The sequence below is a fragment of the Platalea leucorodia genome (assembly GCF_965183815.1).
Source record: "Platalea leucorodia genome assembly, chromosome: 1".
In the NCBI taxonomy this organism is placed as follows: domain Eukaryota; kingdom Metazoa; phylum Chordata; class Aves; order Pelecaniformes; family Threskiornithidae; genus Platalea; species Platalea leucorodia.
The window spans coordinates 128,346,474-128,362,017 of NC_138823.1; positions in this window are offsets into that span (position 1 = coordinate 128,346,474).

Genomic DNA, 15,544 nt, shown 5'->3' on the forward strand with positions numbered 1-15,544 from the left:
TACCAGTGTTTGGGCTCCCCTCAGTTCTTTGGAAGGTATAGTCCCTTGGGGCCATGGAGATAACAACAGCAAACCCAAACCACCTGGAGACAGTATTTAGTAGATGATTAACCCAATGGTGAATCAGAATGTTTGAAACAGAAACAAGAAAACAGCAGGAAATAACTTGCACTGTATGGCTGGGAAACTGGAGTGAAATCCTGGCCCCATCAAAGTTAATGCTTAATGCAGAAATTCATTCTTATATTTATGATCTTTCCTGAATAGTTCTAATGTCATTTATTTCATTTATGACAAAGTTTGAGATGAGAAAATGATATGGGACAATGTATCAGTTAACATAATAGTCATGCACATACCTGTTTGCTTCTGTGTACTTGCGTTTGTTGGAAATTTATAAAGATTCTTTTCTGTGATAATAGGAATAAGAAACCTGTAGAAACTTACCTCTTCTTCCTTTAATGCTGACTCGATTTTTTTTTCTTGGAATAGCTACACAAACTGAACAACCGAGGTGGGAGAACACAAAAATTACTCATTGTGGCTTTATTTATTGCAAAAGCACCAAACAAGAAACCAGTGTCAATCAAGTCTTAATATCTGTTGCTAGGAGAATAAATTAGGAGAAGCTTACAGCAGTCAAACTCCGAGGATGTTCCCCTGGTGTGGACACAGAGAGCATGCTCAGTGGAATCCACCTGGCTTCATCAGAGTTGGCGATCTTCCATATCGCCATCAGGGAGTCATTCGGATCCGGGTTTCTGCTATTTGAGCTGAGGAGGGGGCGGAGACGGCGTGGAAGGTCAGAGTCTGAGTGGGCTCATGAATCATGGCTAAATATTCTCAATGGTTGCCAGCTTTTAAAAGCCTTGAAGAGCCTCCATGGACAACACCCATAGAGCTGGAGTCTCCACTGAGCAAAGCCCCAGATAATTTTTGGTTTGTGTGTTTGCAATATTTTCTTATCGGTGTTTGATCTTATTCATGCTAGCAAAGTTATGTATTTAAAGGACACCTGAGATCTGGAGGGGGAGAGGGGAGGCGTGTCTTTGGATTTTTTTGGAAGAGACAAATATATAACATTGATAGGAAGAGGTCTATATGGGAGAGGAGAGCAAGAAAAAGTAACATAGGAACTTCTAGTATTCTCTATTGTCATCTTGATGATATGGGCTTTGTCAAGCCTCAAGTCAAGAACCCATCAGGCTCCCTCTGATCACAGTCTTAAATTGAAGCACAATTGTGCTTCACTGTAAAGTCACTGGGACTACTCGTGATGATCCACATAAATTAAGCATGTGTCTAAATGCGATGCGGGACTATGAAAATTCCATTTAGAAAACACCAAGAGGCTTTGGAGGAGGTTAATAAGCGAAATCTTTGCTTTTTTTTTTTTTAATTTATTTTATTTTTTTAATGAAGTCACTGTGCTACTTTTGTAACATTATAAAGCCTTCTGGATTGGAGGTCTCTGGCAAAACTCTGGGGGAAAAAAATCCTTCAAGGCAGCAGCATACTAGGTAATGTTAAATTAAAAATAAACAAACAAAATCCTCCAGTAAAAAAAAAAACATAGCAAACCAAACCACATTTCTCCCCATTTCAAGGGAGAATTTTTTTCTTCTTTTTTTTTTTCACTGAAAATATTAAATAAATATGCTTGTATTTTACATGTGTGCTTGCTGCAAAAAGTGCAATCTATTTGTACAGCAGAGAGAATGAAGGACTTACTGCTTAAAGGCACAAAAAGGGTGTGTAATAGGATTCTGGCATCTTCCCAGACAGCTTGCAGACAAATTCAGAGACGAACAGAGAAGTATCCTTTTTGAAGTATATTTGGCCAAGGTCTCATTCACAAACAGATAAAACCAACACATTTCTGCATGATAAGGGTCAACAGAATAGCGTATTAGTTTGAGAAGAGAACCCATCTGCAATTTTCTTATATAAAAATACACGAGGACACAACAGGAAAGCTGTCAGCATGACAGTTGGAGGATTCTGCCAAGGAGCCAGATGCTAGTGTCAGAAGAACATGTTCCACAGCTTGGCATCTGGGTTCTCTCATTGCCCTCCAAGAAGGAAGAAAAGGAGGAGTGATAAGATATGCCTAAATGAATAAAACTACAAGCAATTCCACCACCACCCCCAACATGCTCAAATCACTACTTGTTTTAGAAAATCCTCAGCTACATGTTCTCCTACATCTTTTAAATTAAAATGGAAGGTGATAAATTTAACCCACTTATGTTTTAGTATGTTTAAAAAGCATTCGCAGTTCCAAATACATGTCTCACATGATTTCAACTGCTCATGTGTGTAGCCATGCAATTTATTTTATTATTTTTTGTTGGTTTTCCACAATTTTGCTACAGAATAGATTTCAAGCTCAATTTTTAGCCCATGTCATTCTTGGGGAGGGGAGGATATAATACTGCATTTACAGTTGAGAGCTAAGAATAATTACAACTTTATTCTTTCTCTGAATAGTTACTAACTGAGAAACGCTCAGAAATATCTAGGGCAAAATGTTAAGGGTCAGTTTAAGACTCAACAAGTTTGTGAAGCACCACAGGGAATCACCTCATTATGGGAACAAAACACTGTTCTTAAGATAGCTTTGAGAAAGTCATAGTTGCCATGCAGGTCCCATAACGATTCTGACCATAAGAGTAGCAAGGCTAAGGGTGTGTTCATAGTCCTAGGTCCTCTAGTCATGTCTCCTCGCTACAGGCAATTAAGTAAGCCTTAGCTTTGTATCCATCTTCCTTTCCTGAGTCTATCACCATGATGCCTGAAAGTGCCAGCCTTGACTCAGTTCTCCGGTGCTGCTGGATCTCTGCCTTGCTTCTGCTGACCAACTCTGATTAGGGAGGATGGAGCGGTCCCTTCTAGTAAGTTTGTTGGATCCCATGTAAAGGTTTAAAAATTAAGACCAAACTCCTGGTGTTTTTGAGATCTCTGTGAAAAGAGACCAGAAGACAGGGTTCATGTACTTTCACCTGCCTTGCAAAATAAACTGGCTGCTCTCCTCTGAGCTGACAGGAGTTTTTAAGGTTAGACATTTCAGAATTGCAGGTGGCATACACCCCCATACCCTACTCTGGATAGATGTGTTGTAGCCACCACTTGCACTGATCTTCTAGAGGGCATGGCACTGGCTTCCACCTAGGACTATTCCTAATGCAGACGAAACAGTAGATGATTGATCTCTCTCTGTACTTATTTAAAAGCACTTTAAGTCACCTCCAATACCAGTCCATTCCCAGAATGTTGAGGCAGAGGGAATGAGGCAGAAATACTGTAATTTACAAGAAGTTTAATAACCTCTCCATGCAATAATGTCTGGCATAGTTGCTGGTATTTGTTTTCAAAAGCAATGACTGAGCCCTTTCAGGTATCATTCTTCCTACCTCTCTTTCAACATAGCATCTACAAAAATGATGAGTGGAAATGCTTTTTCAAGTAACAGCGGGGAATTCAGAAAATAGTATTGCATGTTCCATCCCAAGTTATCTTCTTGTTAACAGACTGCCAGAAGAGTCTGTTATTCACTGTGGGGACAGAAGGAGAAGGAAAGCAAACTATCACTGCTACTGTATTACCTACTCTTTGGATGCATGATAAAATATGCACTTAGGATAAAAACTTATGGTGCTTGACCCCCAAATTAAGAAAGTGCTATCCATACAAACATAGTTAAAAAATTCTTTAAAATCAAAGCCTATCTCTGAAAAGTGAATCTCCATATTTGTTCTGCCTAAGTGACTTCAGGAACACATTTGCTCAGCTCAGAAATCAAAAGATGATTTTAGTTACTCTCTATACTTTAAAATCCACTTGGGATCTGAAAATCAAACTGTTCTTGCTGCCTCATCCATCAGTACTGGCAATAAAGCATCTGCTGTTAGAACTGCTCCGACAACGGGATGTGGGACACGAGGTGAAAGAGATCTCGGTTCAGTCTTCTATGGCTGCCACTGCCTCAGCAGAGCTTGCAACATAGTAGGAAAACTTACTTTCAATCAAGTCAGTGGATACGGTGCAAAGGCACATATAGGAAACCGACAAGGAAAAGGTCCATTTCTGCAATAACACTTTCCGATTTTAATTTAATTTTCTGAGCCAAATTTGGCTACATTATGCTCTTAGTCTTACTGGTGGGATATAGAGTTGACTTTAACTCATTTCCAAAGACATTATCCTTCCTAATCTCCTAAGTCACTCTGAAGGAAAAAATTTGAAAATTCAGAACAGCTGGAGCTGACCCCAAAATTAACTTTTTCCTGCTGAAAGAAGAACTAAATCTAATCCAAAAAGGAAGAAAATCTTGGTTACTCATTGCTTCCATTGTCATGTTTGAGGAAATGGGCTATATTCAAAAGATATTATCAAGTCTATTTTTTATTTTAATCTCCTTTTTCATTTTGTGAAGTGAAAAAATATCTGACCTTGTCAAGCCAAGGCTGTTTAATTCTATTTTAGTTTACTGCCAGGACACGAAAAATGCTGATCTTGACACCTCTTGGAAAGACATCAATAAAAAGAAATCTAGATCCATCAACTTTTATTATTACAAGACAGCTAGAAGAACCTTGTGAAAGAAAACATGCAGTAGAAAGACCTGAGCAAATGACAAAACAAGAGGATAGAAACGCATAAGAAGCAGTGCTCCTCTGATCAAAGTTTGGGGACATTTGTCATCAAAATACTGACAGCCTTATAGGATTGATCTGACATGGAAAACTCTGCATGACCTGAAATATTAACAGAGCCTCAAACAAAAGCAGACCAGAGCAGAAATGGGATGGCCTAGAGAAAATTAATAATCAGCTACAGTTTTGTTTTCAACAAAGTATTAGGCCTATGCTTCTTGATTGCCTGCTACATCATTCTAAAAACTTCCCAAAATCCCCAGAAAAAGTCTCACCTGCAGCCTGAGCAGAACTCTGGGGCACTGTGCAAGCATCATGGTGGTGCTGGTGGACATGAAACGCTGCTCTGGGGAGCTAGGGTAGCTGGACTGTGGAGTCCAGGTACACTCAAGGGCACAGGCAAGAGCTCTGATTCCAGGGTATAGTGCTAGAGTTGCAGACTAGGAGTCTGCTCTCCCCAATCCAGACCCAGTGAGCAAAGAGGTCCTGAGATACTGAGCAGTGCCCGTAAAGAGATACAGTATCCCTAAGCCGGGATATTTTGCCCTCTGAGGTCTGATCCAGGAATGAAAGCATTCTGAAATAGCCTAAAATGATGTTTTTCTCAAGACCTGTCATGCTGAAACAAAAGTCAGAAGTGCTGAAAATCTCATAAGACTTCCAAACCATCCAGTAGTGCCAAAGAATTCTGCTGACATACAATGTAGTTCACAGCAGCAGACCACCCCAGCTTTTCTGGTGCTTCACTCAAATTTCAAAATCTTCCCAAGGTCTGTCCATGACTTCCATGATTTATTTGTTTCTACCTGCAGCAGCATTGTATATTTTATGTGATAAGTTACGGGGAAATCCATTCAAAAAGGAAAGTTTTAAATTCCAGTGCAGAGTTTCTTTGTTAGTTTCAAACAGCCAAGAAATGAGCAAGGAGAAAGAGGGAGTAAGAGTGCTGTGCCTGCTTCGTGCTTTTTACGCTACTTTCATTCATGAGAGGCAAACTTCAGTGTATGTTTAAAGTCTTTAAAGATTTATATTATTAACGAAACAAGGATTTTTACAATCAGTGAACATTTGTTTAGTTTCCCCCTCGCCTCCTCCCTCCCTACCCGACCCCCCAACCAGCACACACAATTTTAGGAGAATATTTTGTTGGCTATAATTAAACTATGTGTGTTAATTAGGATTAGATTTTAAATGCACTGCTTGGGGAGTAGAAAAAATACAGGATCTGAATGAGCCCAAATTGAGATGACACTTGAATTTTCACAGATGTTTCCATAATCCTAATTTCAAATTGATTGTACTTCCTGAACAGTGAGAAGCCATTTTCAGTTATTTATTCACATATGAACTACTTTTTCAGTGGGTAGAAAATATCCAGTCCCATAGTTAACTCCTTAAAATAAATGGATACCAAAGAAGATTTTGACTAGCAATAACTAAGCGGTTCCACAAAACTGAAGAGTATCCATATCGGAAGGAAGGATGTGCAGAATCTCTGGTTCATAAAGATTATTGCTGTTGCTGTTGGAGGACAGAGTAGGTTGATCCATTGCACCAGTATGTGCCACCATATATTTACACTCCTGTGCTCACAGTGGAGATCTGTAGAATCTATCATACAAAGCCAATGCAACCTGGCTCTGCACCAAGAAAACCTAAATTATTCATCATGAAACCAAGTAGAGCCTGAGGGCTACTTTGACTTAATGGCAGCTGGCAATGGCCCCAAGGGACTAAAATAGCAGCCATTAACCCATGTGCTCAGTTGGTATTTTTTCCTTCTCTTTTATCACAATCTCTAAACCAATGTCAGGGACAGTTGGCGTCTCATTCTCTACAGACAAGATCTCCTCTTGCCTGGTAGCTGCTAGAGTCTACTGGAGGAATGGCATGGCACAAGAATGGCATGCTACATGACCAAATTCAGCACAATAACTTCATTCGCAACAGTACTATTGGCCTGGTAATGTTGGACCCAGATTTACAAATTGGCTGCAGAAAGGGGCTTATCACTATTATTAATGTATGTCCTTCTGGTCTGACCAAGCCTTAGAATTCTTGCTGAAGGAATTCATGTAATTTAGAGCCCAATCCAACCTGAGCTGGGAATAGTCCTAAATGATGTAACTCATAGTTTGTTCCTGGCCACATCTGTGGTACAGAACGTTCCAAAAACATCAGAAAGGATATGTCTGAGCAAGTTATTCATTTTCTTTCTGAAATTTTCTACAAGAATTAATAACTTTTAGCAGTGAGTTGGGCTGGGCTCATGCAGATTGTTTTCATACAAGCTTCTCCACACTGCTGTACCAGTGATCTGTAACATAACACTAACTGAAAATTAATCTCTCTTTTCACAAAAAAAAAAAAAACCAAACTATTCCTTTTTTTCCTGTTGAAATCTTAATTCCAGTTTTATTCTCCCACTTCATCACCCATTATACAGCAAAGCTGGATCTAGTGTGAATAACTGGGATGGATTCCACCAACTTGTGAATATGGAACATGATATGGAGTAGTATGACTTTTTGACTCTGACACATGTATTTACTCTTACATGGGGTGTGTTTATGTTTCTATACTATACTAACTATGAGCATTTTCTTACAAATTTGTAGTCATGTCATTCTGATTTTACACTCAGGGTACATAAACATAGACCAGGGAAGCTTTGAGTAATGACAAGAGCCAAAGATGGGGCATTGGAACCACACTCTGCAAATAACATACTGCACAAAAATACAAACTATTTTCAAGAAGAAAGGACAGAAGGAAAGTCCTGTGTGGATCAGCCGGCCCTTAAGGAAACTATTTTACTTCTGGAGCAAAATCAAGTGGACCTAATATGAGTCATAGATCCATACTGCCTTTGGGCTTGCATTTGCAGAGCCAAGCAGCTTGAGTCAGTTGCATCCACATTGCCTTCAAGGCAAACCAACACAAAATCTGTACCTGAATTGTCTGGGGAACTTTTGCCTCTCTCCTGACTCAAATCAGACTGAGAGGCAAAAGTAGACACTGGGAACAGGCAATGAATTCAGCATCAAGTATGAGTCTGAACCCCAGGTTAATGTAAAGCCAAACTGTAGCACCCGTTGTAGGGCTGCAAATCAGGACCCTGTAAAATAGGCATATACTTAGTAATAGCAAGTAGCTGCAATAAAAAATAACATGGATATATTTTTTGTCAATAGCTTCTTCTTATCATTAAGAATACAGGCAGCTTTTCCCAGTTTGCCTAGGAGCAATCATTCAACCTAGAATAACGAAGACAAGAAACTCTTTAGCAAATGCTATCATCCTCTGTTCACTACCATCAGCAAAAACGACACCTTTGACTCCCATACAATTGATTAAAGTTTAAGTCCATAAAAGCTGCCCTCACGTCACATTTAGTGTTACTTATTTCATTAAATGTCAGATTAACTGGTAATTAGTTCAATAGAATTACTTAATATTATTACTTCATATAAAATGCTCCATAACTTTTCTGCACATCAAAGCATGTGATTTACACCAAAATCATTACATGTCAATACTTTGGTGCATCAGTATAAAATCAAGATGCCATACAGTGTATTCAGCTAAAATGAAATCCCTTTCGTTGATTCCTCCTCTTCTGTTTTTCTGTGTAGGGACTTCAATATTTCTGAGAATTTTAGGCTAACCGTATCTGTGGTCTGAACGTTGCCTAAAATAGACATCTTCAGATGCAGTTCTAGCAATGCAAGCAGTAATAACAACAAAATACCTTTCGGTGCTCTTATAATTGTAGACAGAAAGGCTCTGTCCTGCCTTACACAGCCAACCTATATTGACTGCAGTGGGAGTTACATGAAACCGAGGTCAGAATTTGGCCTACGGTTAAGGAAGTAGTGCCAGCAAACTGTTTCCACTGAAAAGTCAAAACAAGTTTATCAACTAAACAAAGTGGATTTCCTGAAAACGACAACAGGTATAGGTGTAATTTCAAGAGCAACTTGAGGGTTTCACCAGGCCTCTTTTTTTTCTCTCTCTGTCTTTTGAGAAACAACTCATTTTATCAGAAACTGCATGTGTGTACTTCTATGTGTGAACATATAGTCACTACAAAAGTGAAGTGGTAACCAACCTGAGGTTTTTCTCTTTTGCTTCCTGGCTGTGTAAGCCTTTTTTTTTCTTTTATTACTGTAATTATGAAATTACGGGAGGGAACAGCATGTTGACCATCATATGCAGGATTGTTACCACAAAACTTTATCAGTAGTTTTCCTCATACATGAGCATATACAACTATAAATGCTCAGTACACATATGCACACACAAGTTATAGTGCTGTGGTGTATCTGTATGCGTGTGTGTATGCACACACACACACCGAGCAATATGCACACATTGTGGTATAGCTGCGGTAACTGCAAATACCTTGATGTAGTACAGCTATTTGTGGTAGGCTGTATTCAATAATATTCCATAAACACATAGCAAAAGCAAAAAAAAAAAAAAATTTTTACACATTATACACATGGGTCTGTTAGTGGCTTTATCAGAAAATAGAGTCCAGTGTTTGATAGGTAACGGCTGTAAATACTCTAAAAATGCAAAATTTATAAAGCATTTTTAAATCTTTTGGTGAAAGATGGTGTATACTGTGAAGTATCGGTATTGCTTCTAACCTCTTCATTTACTGAGCCGCCTCTGAGGTTAAAATATACTCAACCCATCCCTTAAATGACAAATTCCTATCTGTTATTGCTTAACAACACACTAAAATGCATACTTACATTGCAGATTAACCTAACAGATTGATACCTCAAAGGAAGGTTTTTGGTTGGTCTGTCATGTCTATGTCTGCCTGACAAACAGTTCCAGGAAGGTTATTTGTATTTAACAGACCTTACTGAGAAGTTGTTCTTGGTGCCATAAATTTCTTCTTTTAGAAAAAGTAGAATTTTTTTCTAAAATTAACAAATCAGGAAGTTGCTGACTTTCCGGAAACTTCAGTTTAAAAGAATATATCCACAAAAAGAAAAACAGTAGTTTAGTTTGAAAAAAAGTCCAGTTTCACAGAAAAGGGAGTTTTGGCAGATACTGCACTTTTGAAGCGAAGGTAAAGTCACAGTCTAACACCTGACCTAAATACCTTGCTTACATATTAAATAAGTGTCTTGGAGGAACAAGTCTCATGATAGCTTGCATGATTTCACAGAGAGTGACAAGATGGGAGAAACCGAATTTGGACTCTTACCGTTGGCTTCTTGGAGCACCAGCAAAACTACTCTGCTCCTCCTCCTGCCCCCTGGTCCAGCCTCTGCCCCCCAGCCCCTCCTTCCCCATCCGCCTCTCCTGCCCCAGAAAGCTGAGCAATGTCTGCTCCCTAAGGTCGCTTGATACACAAAGATACCCGAGTCAGTTTTATCCCTAGGAGTACATGGCAGAACCACAATGTCAAATCTACCAAATAAAACCGCTGCTTGGCTTTGTGTCGTGGTTTAACCCCAGCCAGCAACTAAGCACCACACAGCCGCTCGCTCACTCCCCCCCGGTGGGATGGGGGAGAGAATCGGAAGAGTAAAAGTGAGAAAACTCATGGGTTGAGATAAAGACAGTTTAATAGGTAAAGCAAAAGCCACACGCACAAGCAAAGCAAAGCAAGGAATTCATTCACTACTTCCCAGCGGCAGGCAGGTGTTCAGCCATCTCCAGGAAAGCAGGGCTCCATCACGCGTAACGGTTACTTGGGAAGACAAACGCCATCACGCCCAATGTCCCCCCCTTCCTTCTTCTTCCCCCAGCTTATATACTGAGCATGATGTCATATGGTATGGAATAGCCCTTTGGCCACTCTGGGTCAGCTGTCCTAGCTATGCTCCCTCCCAGCTTCTTATGCACCTGGCAGAGCACAAGAAGCTAAAAAGTCCTTGACTGGTGTAAACTCTACTCAGCAAGAACCAAAACATCAGTGTCTTATCAACATTATTCTCATCCTAAATCCAAAACACAGCACTCTACCAGCTACTAAGAAGAAAATTAACTCTATCCCGGCTGAAACCAGGACACTTTGTCAAGGAAAATCAAGGAGTGCTGAAACTTTGCCTTTGTATTTCCTTTTCTCTGAAGCCAGACTATGCACAAGCACTGTAGGTTGTGTATTAGTGTCCGTCATGTGGTAACGGCTCTTGTTCAGAGTCCTCTTCATTTGTTGGTCACAATGTTTTAGGGTGATAGTTAAGTTTGCAGCATGCACTTTTAATTGCCTGGCTTTGGTCAGCTGAAGTCAGATTCTTAAAGTTAATCATGGTTTCCTGGAAAAATGTAGCATTAATTTTAAATGCAAATTATTGAAACATACAACTAGTAATTCATATTTTCTAATTAATAAATATTCTGTGCATGATGCATTAGTAACACTATTAAATATTTATCTATAGATGGAGATACTGTGAATTATAATAAACTGTAAAAGGGTTCTATTAGCTTTTTTTAAACTTAAATAAAATTGAAATTGTGATCAATATAATGAATACATGATGTTAAAATTCCTCTTGCCTCACAAAACCATATCTGTTGATGTGTTTTATGAACAAATCTCATAAAAATGTTAGCAATATTTAAAAACAGAATATGTTAAATAAAAATAAAATCTACTATGGAAAGTAAATTTAAATATTTAATGACATAATTAAGTCTTATTAATGTAATGTTCTTTATTTTTTCAGATTAAAAATCCACAAGAATTGTCATCCTCTTTCATCTTAATCAGCTGGTATGTTTGTCATAATTATTTGTTATGTATTTTCATTAACATTTGATGAATATTAACTTTGTGAAATAGAACAATCTTGTTCCTGAACAAATCAGCTGGAGCAATGTAAGGCTAAGTACCCTGTGCCTTTGTTGCAGCGCCGCTGAGGAGGCAGCAGAGCGACAGCAGGATTCTCACCAGCTTCGAGGACTTTTGCATCCGGTCCATTGTCAGGTGCTCCTTCATGCATGAAGATGAGTATGGTAAGTTTGGGTCCTCACGTCCGATTTGCATTTCTGGTCATCTGGGTCAGACTCTCAGCTACAGCAAACTGATGTAGCTTCATAATTAACCCTGTTCAGAGAGGGTGAAACTCCACGAAGTCTCTCCTCAGTCATTCTCTCCTGTTGCTGCCTCTCCCTGTGTGCCTCTTCAGAGTCCAGCTCACCATCTAGCCTGTAGTTACAGTTCCAACAAGCGCAGAACAGGTGCAGCAGAAGCTATGTGGGACCTTCAAAAAGTCTTCAGGCCTAACTTTTCCCTGCTTTCCAAGTCTGCTAAGCATTACTCCCCTGGAAAATGATTACATACAGTCAGAGTCCAGGCCCTGAGCTGCGTACACTGCCCGTGCAGTAGTGGGGATGACCACAGACGGTAAAGGCTGTGGAAAATGAGATCTTCTCTCCTTAGGGCGCTGCCTACCTTCTGGGTCTTTTATCTTGCGCCGCTCACATCATTGAGACCACATCTCCAGTAACACAGCACTTACCACGTGAAGGGTTTTGATGAAATGGTGGCCTTTTGCGTTATTTCAGTATGTTATTTTTAACATAGTTCTGAAACATTTACACATATGCAGACACGCTTGTTACTTATGCTAGCAAAGCCACTGTTATATCACTCCATGACTGTTAACAGGCATCTCTAAGACAGCATAAAAATATTTTGAGTTGAATAAAGAGAAAGCTAAAATATTATCAGAGACTGGGAACACAGACAGCCAGTCCTACATTCCACCAATATTGTTTACACAAAACCGTAGCATCAGATCATTTTTAAAGACTTGATTTTGTCTCCTGTTTAATTATGAAGGATAAAATAAAATTGAGTGACTGAGAGGAATAAATAGATAATGAAGTATCAGGCTTTTTTTATATAGAAGCTCCTTATTAAAATGACTGTTTCCTTCAACTGCTTAATTTAATTTCTCTAAAGCAGGTTTTTACTTGTTCTGCTCATACTAATGTACAGGTATCAGATGTGTTAATATGACACCTCATGGGTCACACCCTGAGCTTGAAGAACCACTTTAACCTCTTCATTGCCCTGTGGACATAGCCTGCGTCTCCTCCCATGGGGCTGCTCACCCTGACCTATGGAGGTGTGGCTTGCTGTAAAAGGATGCATCAGCAATCAGGAGGCATCACAGGGTTCCTCTGTCCTCTTTTCCATCTGCACCGCTCCATGGGATACTTCTTCAAGCTCTGACCACTGTCAAAAGCAAAGGAGGTGATCATGGTTATCTTTGTCAGGCCAAAACTAAAGCATGACTTCATTAACTGTTGCCATTAGTTCGTGCAGTGTCCATTGAAGCTAATGGAAATTAGGCATTGCACAAGAACTTTTTAAAGATGGGGAAAATGCTCATTTCCCCTTCAACAAATCGCTCTCTGACAGACACATACACTATGCAAGTATTCACAATATTTTCAAGAATTCACCAAGCACAGAAACGATCTGTATCCTAGTGAAAGAGCCAATTATCTGAGGACTTGTTTTATAGTATGATTAGGGCTGGAAACAAGTTTTATCTGAAGACTTGAAAAAAACAGAGGCAGAGGCAACAGGGAGTCAGAGACAGGGGCGTGACTGGGGTCACAGATGGAACAGCTATTAGAAAGCACAGGCAAGGGGGCAAGCAGCAGAGAGGAAGCAGGTGGGGGGCCAGGACAGGGCACGTAATGTTGGAGAAGCAGACTATGAAAGGATCAGAGGCAGGGGAGCTAGAGCGGGAGGAGGGATGCTCGTGTAAACTTTTCGTGTTATCCACGCATGCCTACAGTGCAGCCGCCTCACAGGACAAAGGGAAGTGGTGATTTACAGGTAAACTTCAAGACAAAACAGTAATACTCTTGTTATCTTAATAGCCACTTTATGGCAAAAATGTCTTCACTGGCCTCCTTCCAGTTATGAAGTTTGTGTACTATACAGACTTTTATGAGCAGAGACAATAAACTGCCTGACTTTGTTTCCCTTTACATTCACTTGGAGATGTCTGTCCACTGTGTACTGTTTAGAGCAAGCAGATAAGGGTTGAAGGACTAGAGTTCAACTCCAAGTTTGAGCCACTGGCTCACTATGTGACCTGGAACAAAAAAAACAGGGAAGCAGCAAACTCCCCTCCTTTCCCCAGCATTACCTTGTTGTGCCTCAACGCCTCTTGCTGTTTAATGGGAACAGAAAGAATTTGGTGGGATGCTCTGAGACCAAGAAGGGAAAGATATTTAAACTATGAAAGGTTAATTGTCTTTCTGTTTATTATATGTAGGTGCAATGACTTCACAGACAAGTTTGAGCATTTTTTGCAATTAGGTTCAGAAACAGCCTTTTGACTCAGCAGACCTCTGAAGATAGAAGCTGGTAATTTCATGTGGACAGAGCATGCACCTGCCAGGGGTGGGATCACAGATCTCTCTCTGTAGTTGTTGAATTTCAGCAGTAATTGCCTTTTCCATTTCACCTTCCCTTTGAAAACTTGCAGGTTTTATTAACATAAAAAAGCCTTAGGAAATTCTGTGGGCTGTATTTTATGGAGAATTCTGATACAAGATAAAGATCTCTTCCAGCAGTTAACACCTTCTCAGAGTCTGTTGAGACACATGAACAAAAGAGGCAATCCTCACAATGGCCAAATTCCTTGTAATCACTTTAACCCAAAACCAAAACAGTAAAACAGATCTAGAGGTAACTAAATGCTTGGGATCCTGTGAACATTAGTTAAGGAATCCTTGCGTTTTAATCAAAACCCTACTCTCAGGCAAACATGTCAAATCTCCAATGTATTGCTTTAAGCTTTCAGTAGAATTGAGTGGAAGGGACGTTTTTATTTTCCAACTCCAATCACACCCTCGAGATGAGTTTCAAAACCAGAAAGAGCCACAAAGATAGTGGAAGAATGAGCTGTGGAGGACACTCACACTGAGTATCGATTCCTTGGTTTTCCTGTTCAGAAGACATAAGTGGGGATAGAGGGAGAGAAGAGGACAGAATCCACTTTTTCAGTGATGTAGGCTTGTTCTTATACCTGTGTTGTTGATTCATCCTTCCCACTCTGAACCAAATGTAGCCCAGAACCCTAAGCCAGCCCATATTTAGGGTAAGCCTAGTGCTGCCCCTGAAGCTTCACCATGACATTTTGTTTATAAGGGAGGGGGATTAGGAACAAACCTCTCCATTTCTTCTTCCTCCTAGTGCACAGATTGTGTAAAGAGCAGTTACACTTTCCTTCATCTTTTGTCCTTAAAAGAAAATTTAAAAATTAAAAGAAAATTTAAAAGTAAGGCAGCAAGCAGGCTGGCTATTCCTACGGGCTGTTTAGCAAAGCTGGCCAGCAGCAGAAGAGAAATTTTCCCAGTGAAAGTGAGGACTCAGAGGAAATGTCTCCTGGAGGTTTTTATAGTATTGCAGCTCCAATGTACCTCCAACAAGGCAACAAGATATAATCTAATCTACAGTGAACAATCAGTGAGGTAATTAGAGAAAAAGACAGACTAAAAGAGAGGAACACAAGTATATTCCCAGGCTTTTGATGTCATCTTTGGTGGGTATTATTCTCCCTTTGACACCTCTTAGATCACGCATTGACATTAAAAGGAGCCATGCCATTCCACTAGTTACTAATAGAGTCCATTATATGATTATATTTCAGAGACAAATGTTATTGATTAAAGGTACAGAAGAAACAATAATTGCATTTTAGCTGAGTCATTTTGCTACCACTTCATCTGTAATTTTATTATCACTTCACCAAAAGGCAACAGAGATGCTTGACTTAATGAAAAGCTTAAGGTGTGTCAAGCAAATTAATAAGAAAGAGAATTCCGAGGAGAACAATGCCTTTATTGAGGTGCAAAATGCCAGAGTCACAAAATTACTTAATTGCTAC